Genomic DNA, 10,975 nt, shown 5'->3' with positions numbered 1-10,975 from the left:
TGGAGAGTCACGTGTACGGTACGGATGGGGGTTCATGCCATCATCCATCTGTTTGTCGAGTTGCCTAGGCTAGTTGCCTCAGGGATAGTGAGTAACCCTAGCATGTTTAGGTGATGAATACCAATAGGATACAAAATTCTCTTTTGTATGTTCATGTTAATGTTCTTCACAATGTTGGGTGAATTCTACCACTCAACACTTGCCTTTAGGGACATGAAGGATATTACTATTATTATGGTGGTGCATTGTGGAGGTACCGTGGTGACAAAGCCACCGCCTTCCTTCCTTGACCTCTTGATGGAGGATCACTAGAGACCGCCTTTACCTACATCCACTGGGAGACCCTTAATCACTATTGCCGAAATATGAATGTGGGGAGGGACGGTGGGGCAGATGTGATATGTGGCTGCATGCTGGCTGCTACGTACATGCACGTATATGTACTTGGCTCCGCCCACTTATAGAAACATGTGAGGTGGCTTAGTGATTAAACCTACAATTATGCATTCACATAATGACGTAGACACATACTAATTGGGAATCCATACTCCCCGAGAATGCCTTATCCCTATTATTGATTTTATCATTTGCATTACTCTCTTGTTCTTTTACTTTATTCTTCCACTCTTACTTTTAGCCACTAATCACTTGAAATATTTCAACCCCGGCATCCGCTCTTGCTTTGGACCACAATTGACTTGCAGATACGTTGCAGTAAGCCTCTACACGAGTCACATACCATTTCTTGTGCTCCCAGTAAGACCGATACTCTTCGGAAAAACTTCAACTAAACTATGTGCCCCTTGCAGATTATAAATTGTGATGACATGTTTTTTAAATAATTTACATTCCTAACACGTGTAGGAATGACCCTAGGCCCATGTACGATGCACGCCCTCCCCTCACAGCCCAATTCACTTGTGCCCTTGCCTCTCAGAATCAGTCTCCTTGCACTAGTTTTCATCCCCAAAATTCCAATCTCCCAACCTAGTCGCCTCCCAACCTTGAGGTTAGATCTAATGTCACAACCTAGGTATGGTGGATCTCCAACAAGTGCTCATGTGGCTTAGATTTCCAGCGCCTAGCATTCTAGCTCTCCCCAACGCTAGCACAGCGCCAGTCTTCCACTATGAGTCCACTTCCCAAGGAACCCAATGGGGAAGATAGAGAAAGTGGTGACGGGATCATGTTATGAAGCCCACCATCATTATTGAAGCAGTTGCATCACATGATCTATGGATTTGGCATGCTCGGGTCTCACAATGACATCAATATGATGCAGCGATCTTCATTGTTTGCTAGGTTGACTTAAGGCCAAGCTCCTCCGTGCAACTACACTATCAATGGGCATGAGTGCAACATTGGCTACTATCTAGTTGACGGTATCTATCCTCCGTGGTAACCTTTGTCAAGACCATCTCTGAGCCATTGGTCAGAATAGAGCTCTATTTGCCAAAAGATAAGAAGTTAGAAAGGATGTGGAGAGGGCATTTGGAGTGATCCAAGACTGTTTTGTAGTTGTTTGTCGACCTACTAAACAATGGGATACGGAGGCCTTGTGGGAGGTGGGAATGTTGTGTGATCATGCACAACATGATCGTGGAGGATAAGGGTGAAAATGTTGCCGGAGGTTTGTAATTCAAGAACATGGGTGATCCTATCCAACTCCCACATCAGAATCCGACCACGTTTGATGAGTTTGTCCAAATCATAAACAAATTTGGCATCAAGAAACTCATGAGCAACTCGAGGAATATTTGATTGAACATTTGTGTGTTGTTAAAGGGATAACTATAACATACATGCGAGTTTAATTCAAGTTTGAACTATTTTATTTGAAAGTTATGGCCGCATTTGGATATTTTCACTCATCAAAGATTTCATATGCTATTCAAGTATTTATTTTGAGTGTTCCGGACTTCAAAAAATAAAACACAGACAGACGTTTAGGGGACAAGGTTGGCTAGTGAGGGAGTCTTGGACTAAGGGGTCCTCGGGCGTCCGGCCTGTTGGACATGGGCCGGACTGATGGGCTATGAAGATACAAGACCGAAGACTCTCACCCGTGTCCGGATAGGACTCTCCTTGGCATGGATGGCAAGCTTGGCATTCAGATATGAAGATTCCTTTCTCTGTAACCGACTTTGTACAACCCTAGTCCCCTCCGATGTCTATATAAACCGAAGGGTTTAGTCCGTAGAGGCAATCACAATCATATAGGCTAGACTTCTAGGGTTTTAGCCATTACGATCTCGTGGTATATCAACTCTTGTAACCCCCATACTCATCAATATTAATCAAGCAAGAAGTAGTGTATTACCTCCATCAAGAGGGCCCGAACCTGGGTAAAACTTCGTGTCCATTGTCTCCTGTTACCATCAACCTCAGACGCACAGTTCGGGACCCCCTACCCGAGATCCGCCGGTTTTGACACCGACATTGGTGCTTTCATTGAGAGTTCTAGTGTGTCGCCGTCAGAAGGTTCGATGGCTTTATCCATCATCTGCAATGATGCCGCCCTAGGGGAAGTCTTTCTCCCCGGACAGATCTTTGTATTCGGCAGTGTCGCACTGCGGGCCAACTCACTTGGCCATCTAGAGCAGATCGACAGCTACGCGCCTGGCCATCAGGTCAGGTTTGGAAGCTTGAACTACGTTGTTGATACCCGCGGAGACTTGATCTTCGACGGGTTCGAGCCCATGGCAGCCGCTCCCTGCCATCGCGATGAGCATGACCTAAATCTGTTATCAGACCATACTCAGGAGATAGCACCTGTGAGTGCTCCGGCCCTAGATCCGGAGCATATTGCGCCACCCGAGGACGGGAAGCTCAACCCCGCCACGGGAGCCGCAGACTCAGCGGCGCTGGAGCCACACACAGACCCAACTTCGAACATGACCTGCGTCATCGGAACCTCGGATTTGTCTCCGGCCACAGGTTCCGAACTCTGCGCGCCCACGTTCGTCGAGCCCGATCAGGCATCAGTCGTCAAATTTAGCGCCGCGGACATCTTCCGGCACTCACATTTAAGCGATGTGCTGAAATCATTAAAATCCTTCTCCTTGGCAGGGGACTCATAGCCGAATTATATCCAGCTCGAGCTAGGGGTTGATGACGGGGAATTTTGCTTCCCACCCACCTCCCACTTCATAGCCACTGTCGAGGACTTAACCGACATGCTCGATTACGGCTCCGAGGACATCGATGGTATGGACAACGATGCTGGAGAAGAGGAGGCCCAAAACCCGCCGCTTACTGAACGCTGGACGGCCACCTCCTCGTATGACGTGTACATGGTGGATACACCAGAATAGCGGTGACAACAAGGAAGACCCAGTCGAGGATAAACCTCCTGAGATACAACCAAAGCGTCGATGTTAGCGGCGCAGCACCAAGTCATGCCGTGGAAAGACAGCAATACCGGCACATGAGAAAACAATACCTCGAACGATGCCGAAGACAATGAAGACCCCGTTAAGCCAACTCCAAAATAGGACGAACGGGAAGACGGGCAAGTTAGCCCTGACGAACAGGCCATAAACGAAGACTCGGATGACAGTAATTATCTTCTGCTCTCCGAGGATGAGGAGAGCCTCGGCAACGAGGATTTTATCGTGCCTGAGGAACCTCTCGAGCAGGAGCGCTTCAAGCGCCGGCTAATAGCCACTGCAAGGAGCCTGAAAAAGAAGCAGCAGCAGCTTCAAGCTGACAAAGATCTGCTCAATGATAGATGGACTCATGTCCTAGCAGCCGAGGAACACGACCTCAAGCGCCCATACAAAAGTTATCCAAAATGCAAATTGCTACCTCAATTGGACGACAAGGCGCTGGAGCCTGTACCATCAACACGTAATGCGGCTGATCGACCATCACGTGGCCGAGACAAAGCGGCAACTCAAGCCGAACACCAGCCCGCACAACCTCACTGTAAAGGTAGAGACAAAACAACTTGGGGACATACATACGACCTACGGAAGGATCTGGACAGTAGAGCAGGTCAGACCAGATCGATCTATGGATCGAGGGGGCGTGCGCCGATGGGTGACAACGGCTATCTAGCCGGACGCATCAATCATAATCACGCCCGGGCTGAAAACCATAGACGGACTCCATTCGAGCTACGTCACGACGTGACCCGATATAGAGGCGCCGCACACCCCTTTGCTTCACCGATGAAGTAATGAAACATGAATTCCCAGAAGGGTTTAAACCCATGAACATCGAATCATACGATGGAACAACAGATCCCGCGGTATGGATTAAGGATTTTCTTCTCCATATCCACATGGCCCGCGGTGATGATCTCCATGACATCAAATACCTCCCACTGAAACTAAAGGGACCAGCACGGCACTGGCTTAACAGCCTTCCAAAGAACTCCATTGGCAGCTGGGAGGACCTGGAAGACGCCTTTCATGATAACTTCCAAGGTACATATGTCCGGCCACCAGATGCCGATGACTTAAGTCACATCATCCAGCAGCCCGGAGAGTCAGCCAGGAAGCTCTGGACTAGGTTCTTAATTAAAAAGAACCAAATTGTCGATTGTCCGGACGCTGAAGCCTTCGCAGCCTTAAAACATAGCGTCCGAGACGAGTGGCTCGCCCACCACATCGGTCAAGAAAAACCAAAATCCATGGCAGCCCTTACCGCTTTGATGACCCGCTTTTGCGCGGGAGAAGACAGTTGGCTCACTCGTAGAAGCAACAGCGCCAGCGATCCGGGTACTTCCGAAGTCCAAGACGGCAACGGCAAGCCGCGACGCAATAAACACAAGCGTCGCAATAATAACGAAGGAACGCAAGACATGGCGGTCAACACCAGATTCAGTAGCTCCAAACCCGGTCAACGGAAAAAGCCATTCAAGGCAAATAGAGACAGATCATCCAATTTAGATAAGATACTGGACCAGCCCTGCCAGATTCATGGCAGATAAACCCGTCAATCATACCAATAGAAGCTGTTGGGTCTTCAAACAAGCCGGCAAGCTTAATGCTGAATACAAGGGGAAGGGGCCGCCCAGCGACAACGATGACGAAGAGACTCGCCCACCAAACATCGGGGGTCAGGAGCAATTCCCCCGAAGTAAAAACAGTAAACATGGTATATGTGACGCACACCCCTATAGGGGAGCGCAAGTGCGCACCACGGGACGCCTACGCCATAGAGCCGGTCCCCCCAAAATTTAACCAATGGGCGGCCTGCCCGATCACTTTTGATCGCAAGGATCACCTAGTCAGTATCCGTCACGCAGGTTCAGCAGCTCTGGTACTCGACCCAATTATCAATGGGTTCTATCTGACGAAAGTCCTTATGGACGGCGGTAGCAGCCTTAATCTACTCTACCAAGACACTGTCCGCAGAATGGGCATTGATCCTTCAAGAATCAAGCCCACCACAACTACCCTCAAGGGAGCAGTATATGGCATAGAAGCTCACTGCACGGGCTCCATCACATTGGAAGTAGTTTTTGGTTCGCCGAACAACTTCCGAATCGAAGGCTTGACCTTCGATATTGCCCCGTTCCGCATTGGCTACCATGCACTTCTGGGGCGTACTGCTTTCGCTCATTTTAACGCGGTCCCACACTACACCCATGCAAAACTTCATATGTCCGGTCCACGCGGCATCATAACAATATATGGAAATACAGAACGCTCCCTTCGGACAGAGGGTCATACTGCGGCTAGTACAACCGAAGTACAAAGCGGCCTCATCAAGCCGCGAATCTTATCGGCCATTAAGCCGCCGGTCTCTATTAAACAGGACCGATCAATCTCAGGACTAGTTTAGCAGTTCGGTCTCCGTCGTTCGCCTCATATACCCACGAAGTCTGTACCGCGCATACATAATTATGCACTTAAAATACCCTGGTCATCGGCGGGGGCACAATACGGACAGGCCTACAAGCACTCACATAGTCTCTTTTTCTTTTCTAACCATTTTTATCTTTTACCACAAGTGGCTCAAAGGCTGCCATCTCACGGACTCTTTCGGAGTTTGGCTTCATACACTTAATCAAAGGCTATTCCTGTTAAGGAGTCCTTTCACCGAGGCAAGGCGGCGCAGACGTGCGGCAGGAGGTCCAAATATTTTTTTGTAGACCGCACTCTCTATTTCGAGTCTGTAAAGTGCCTTTCTCCTCAGCCTTCGACCCCCGGCATGTCAAATAGCCTGGGTTGTGGCGTTATTATCTGTAAAATGGCGATTGACGTATCAATTAGGTCCCAATGAACATAATCCATATTCAGTATTCGCTTTTTCTACAGAACTGAATTTTGCTTCTTCGGTTGTTTCACACACGCACCTCGACACAAATGGCTAGGGGCTCGATATGGGAACAAGTCCGAACAACTTCGGCGTCATGAGTTTGGCCTTATATGCATCAGCTCTGAATCATGCCTTTGGTCAATAGTTGGGTTGTCCGGCTCCTGTTCTTACTACCTTACGTTCTGCTCTATCGGCTAGGGTAGTAAAGGGAGAACTACTGTGATTGTGTTTCCGGTTCATCTGGTCAAGCACCTCAGTAGAGAAAGCCGAAAATTGACTGTCATGATGCGGCGAGAGCTGGTCAACCACTCGATGACTTATGATAATCTTTCATGATTCCTTCCATATTACACGAAGGACCGTTCGTAAGGTCACCTATGTAACGCACTATATTGGGATAACCGCGTACATACCAGGGGCTATATCGTAGACCCACCGTCAAACTCCTATGGCTAAGTGAAAGTGTTAAAGCCCTATAGTCCGATTGCCTAGTTCGCCGCCTTGACACCTCCTTCATGGACCAAGGCATTGGGTTAAGAGTGATCAAGTGCTTTTCTGAACACCCCCTTATTTTATGCATGGGGGCCGAAGCCGACTACTGGAAAACTTTCAGATTGTACAAAGACGGCCGCACAGGAGGAACCAAAACTTTTAGGCAAAAGTATAAAAAGCGTAGCCTTAATATATCATAATATTGTTTTTTACAATCTTGTTACATTCACTCGAAGATCATATCCTTCGAGCACTGACCCTCTATCAAGCGGGCGCCCTCTAGGACATCTTCAAAATAATGCTCCAGCGTGTGTTTATCCTTGACCCTGGGTGGACTCTTCGCTACAATATCAGTGGCCTTCATCTTCGCCCAATACGTCTTAACACGGGCAAAAGCCATCCGTGCACCTTCAATGCACACTGATCGCTTCACGGCATTGATACGCGGCACCACATACAGAAGTCGTTGCACCAAACCGAAATAACTATTCGGAACTGGCTCAGTCGGCCACAGCCGAACCACGACGTCCTTCATGGCAGAACCGGATATCTTGTGGAGCTCGGCCCACTTGGCCATCTGTTCGCTCAGCAACAGTGGGCGCTTTGGCGTGCCGAATTGTGACCAGAAAAGCTTCTCCGTTGCACACCCTTCTTGCGCTTGGTAAAACTACGCCGCATCGGAGGCACTCTTCGGCAAGTCTAAGAATGCGTCTGGAGAGCTCCACATTTGATTATGCGGGGCATACTTCGGATCGCCGAATTTAGTCTATAATAGAAAGGGCTTATCGGCTGCTATCTCCCCGGCTTGCCGGATCTCCTCCCGAGCCGCTCTCGACTCGGATCGTGCCTCTCTCACATCTCGTAAGGCCTTCTCGAATTCGGCTATTTTGGCCTTGTTCTCCTCCTCGAGTGCTTGGCATTTGCCAGTGGCATCCTTTAGATCTTGCTCTATGGAAAATATTCTCTCTTTGCACTGGTGCCGAGCAGCCTGTTCGGCCTTTAACTGCTCAACTGCCTTCTTGGTAGTCACATTACTCATCCTGACTTGCTCCTTGGCCTGGATAAGCTTAGCCCGCAGGGTCTCAACCGCGGCAGCACCATCTGTAGTTATGCATATTTCAGTATATAATTCTCAGCTTCATGCTCATATTATTATGCATACATATACCGATTGTCCCAAAACATACCTTGCGCCCCATCAAGCCGCCTGTTAATAAACATGATGTCGTCATCCGCCACATCAAGTTTCTGCTTCAGATCTGCAATCTCTGTAGCACGAGCAGTCGCCGTGGATGAAACAGCCCGTGTTCCACTTAGTTAGATTATTTCCTGGGCATATCTTTTTTTGATCCTCTGATTGCCTCCTTTCAGACGCCAACCAGAGTCTCAGGGGCTACTATCTATACACAGATGCATTTTCTATGCAATTGAAGATATTACATTGCATACCTCGAAGCCTCTTAGCAGGATCGTGAAGGCTTCATTCAATCCGCTTCTCACGGACATAATCCCCTCAGCTACCGTAGCCATCAAGGCACGATGTTCCTCCGAGATGGACGCATGTTGCAACACGTCCATCAAGGTATCTGGCGCCTCCTAATTCCTGGAAGCGGCGATGGGAGTACATACTCCCTTTGAAGGGATGTGTTTGCTCGACTTTAGAATCGTCTTTGGATGTAAACCGGAAAGTTCGGGGCCTTTATTGTTGGTCCCCGAAGGGGCTGCATACCCCGAACCCTGGGCCGCCGAAGTATCACTTTCGGGTGCGGTCTTCATTGTCCCTCACACCACTTGTTGATCAGGAGAGGTCCTCCGGGACGACACCTCAAAGTCGTTCGCCCTATTGGGCGAGAGGGTCTGGGGAGGTGGCTCGCTTTCCATCATCTCCAGAAGAAGATCTCCCAAGGAGGAGGACTGTTGAGGAAGACCGTGCGCCGGACTGCAAACATATATTTTAGATGTTGCCCTTGTAAGCGGAAAGGAACGGGATATGTTTAGTACACCTTTGTTCACTTACGATTCGGCTAAAAGCTTGTCCTTATGAAGGAACTGCGCGTCAACGTCGTCTTCCGAACCCGAACTGCCCGGCAAGGACATCTTCCCTCGCTTAGGAGCGCCTTCCTCTAAATCTCCAGAGGCGATCCTCTTCTTCCCATACAGGGAAGGGATTCCGGCTTCCCCTTCTCTTTTTTCTTTGGAAGAGGGATCCCCAATCTCTCCAAACATAGCATTTGGTGTACCTTTAGAATGGAGGCCACCTTTGGCCTTCTTGTTCTCCCCCTTGTCCTCCTTCGTCGGCACTTGATATGGCACCGGAGCCAGCATCCTTGTTAACACAGGATCGGCCGAGTCTTCGGGAAGAGGGGTCGAACACCTAATTCGTTCCGCCTACTTTATCCAGCCCCGTGCGAAGATGTTTTCTCAGTACTACGAGACGTTTAACTGAGCTGTGTTCGGGAGTCAAAGTGCTTACCGAGGTATCCGGATGATTGCATTCGAGGCTGGTGTCTTCGGTGGTATCCGGCCACTGCTTTCGTGTCCCGAATAATAACTTCCACATTCCTTTGTGCGTCGTGCCGAAGAAGTGCTGAAGGGTCCGTGGTCCTTCCGGATTGAACTCCCACATGCGGAGGGGCTGTCACTAGCATGGCAGGACCCGACGGACTAGCATTACCTGGATTACATTGATAAGGCTGGTGTCCTTTTCAAGGAGGCTCCGGATGCAGCTTTGTAGCGTCTGCACTTCGTCAATGGATCCCCAGTCCAACCCCTTATTATTCCATGATGCGAGCTACAATAGAGGGCCAGGTCGGAACGCAGTTGTAGCTGCCCACTTGGTACCACGAGGTTCAGTGATGTAAAACCACTCCCGCTGCCATAGGTCGGAAGCTTCTGTGAAAGAGCCTTTGGGCCAAACAGCATTGGTGAGCTTGTTCACCGTGGCACCTCTACACTCTATTTTCTCCCCCTCGATTACCTTCGGCTTCAAGTTAAAGGTCTTGAGCCATAAACCGAAGTGAGGGGTAATGCGGAGAAAGGCCTCGCGCATGACAATAAACGCCGAGATGTGAAGGAAGGAGTCCGGAGCTAGATCGTGAAAATCCAGCCCCTAATAAAACATGAGGCCGTGAACGAAGGGGTGGAGAGCGAACCTAGCCCCCGGAGGAAGCGGGAGATGAATACGACCCTCCCGCTGGATCTGGGAGTAGGAATAACCTATCGTTTAGTAGGGAGCCTATGGGGGATTTCCGCGGTCAGGAATCTTGCCGCCTGGAGCTTCGCGATATCCTCCTCTATGACAAAGGAGGCCACCCACCGGCCTTGAGGGCTGGTCCCGGACATGACTGGGAGGCTTGGAACAGTTAAGTTGAAACCTGGGTGCTAGAACTCAAGGTTGGAAAGGTTGAGGAAGAGGTAGGCGCGGAGGAGAAAGACGAGTCTGTGCCCCTGATACGTCTCCAACGTATCTATAATTTTTGATTGTTCCATGCTATTATATTATCTATTTTGGATGTTTAATGGGCTTTACTAAGCACTTTTATATTATTTTTGGGACTAACCTACTAACCCAAGGGCCAATGCAAATTGCTGTTTTTTTGCCTATTTCAATGTTTGTAGAAAAGGAATATCAAACGGAATGAAACCTTTGGGAGAGTTATTTTTGGAACAAACGTAACCCAGGGGACTTGGAGTGGACGTCAAGAAACAAACGAGTGGCCACGAGGCAGGGGGACGCGCCTACCCCCCTGGGCACGCCCTCCACCCTCGTGGGCTCCTCGTAGCTCCACCGACCTACTTCTTCCTCCTATATATATCCATATACCCCGAAAACATCCAGGAGCACCACGAAACCCTATTTCCACCGTCGCAACCTTCTTTACCCAAGAGATTCCATCTTGGGGCCTTTTCCGGAGCTCCACCGGAGGGGGAATCGATCACGGAGGGCTTCTACATCAACACCATATCCTCTCCCATGATGTGTGAGTAGTTTACCTCAGACCTTCGGGTCCATAGTTATTAGCTAGATGGCTTCTTTTCTCTCTTTGGATCTCAATACAAAGTTCTCCTCGATCTTCTTGGAGATCAATTTGATGTAACTCTTTTTGCGGTGTGTTTGTCAAGATCCGATGAATTGTGGGTTTATGATCAAGATTATCTATGAACAATATTTGGTTCTTCTCTGAATTCTTATATGTATGATTTAATTATCTTT

Source organism: Triticum urartu, chromosome 7A (genome assembly GCF_056163025.1).
Source record: "Triticum urartu cultivar PI428250 chromosome 7A, HENAU_Tu73, whole genome shotgun sequence".
NCBI lineage: Eukaryota > Viridiplantae > Streptophyta > Magnoliopsida > Poales > Poaceae > Triticum > Triticum urartu.
Note: the sequence above shows the minus strand (reverse complement) of the source record.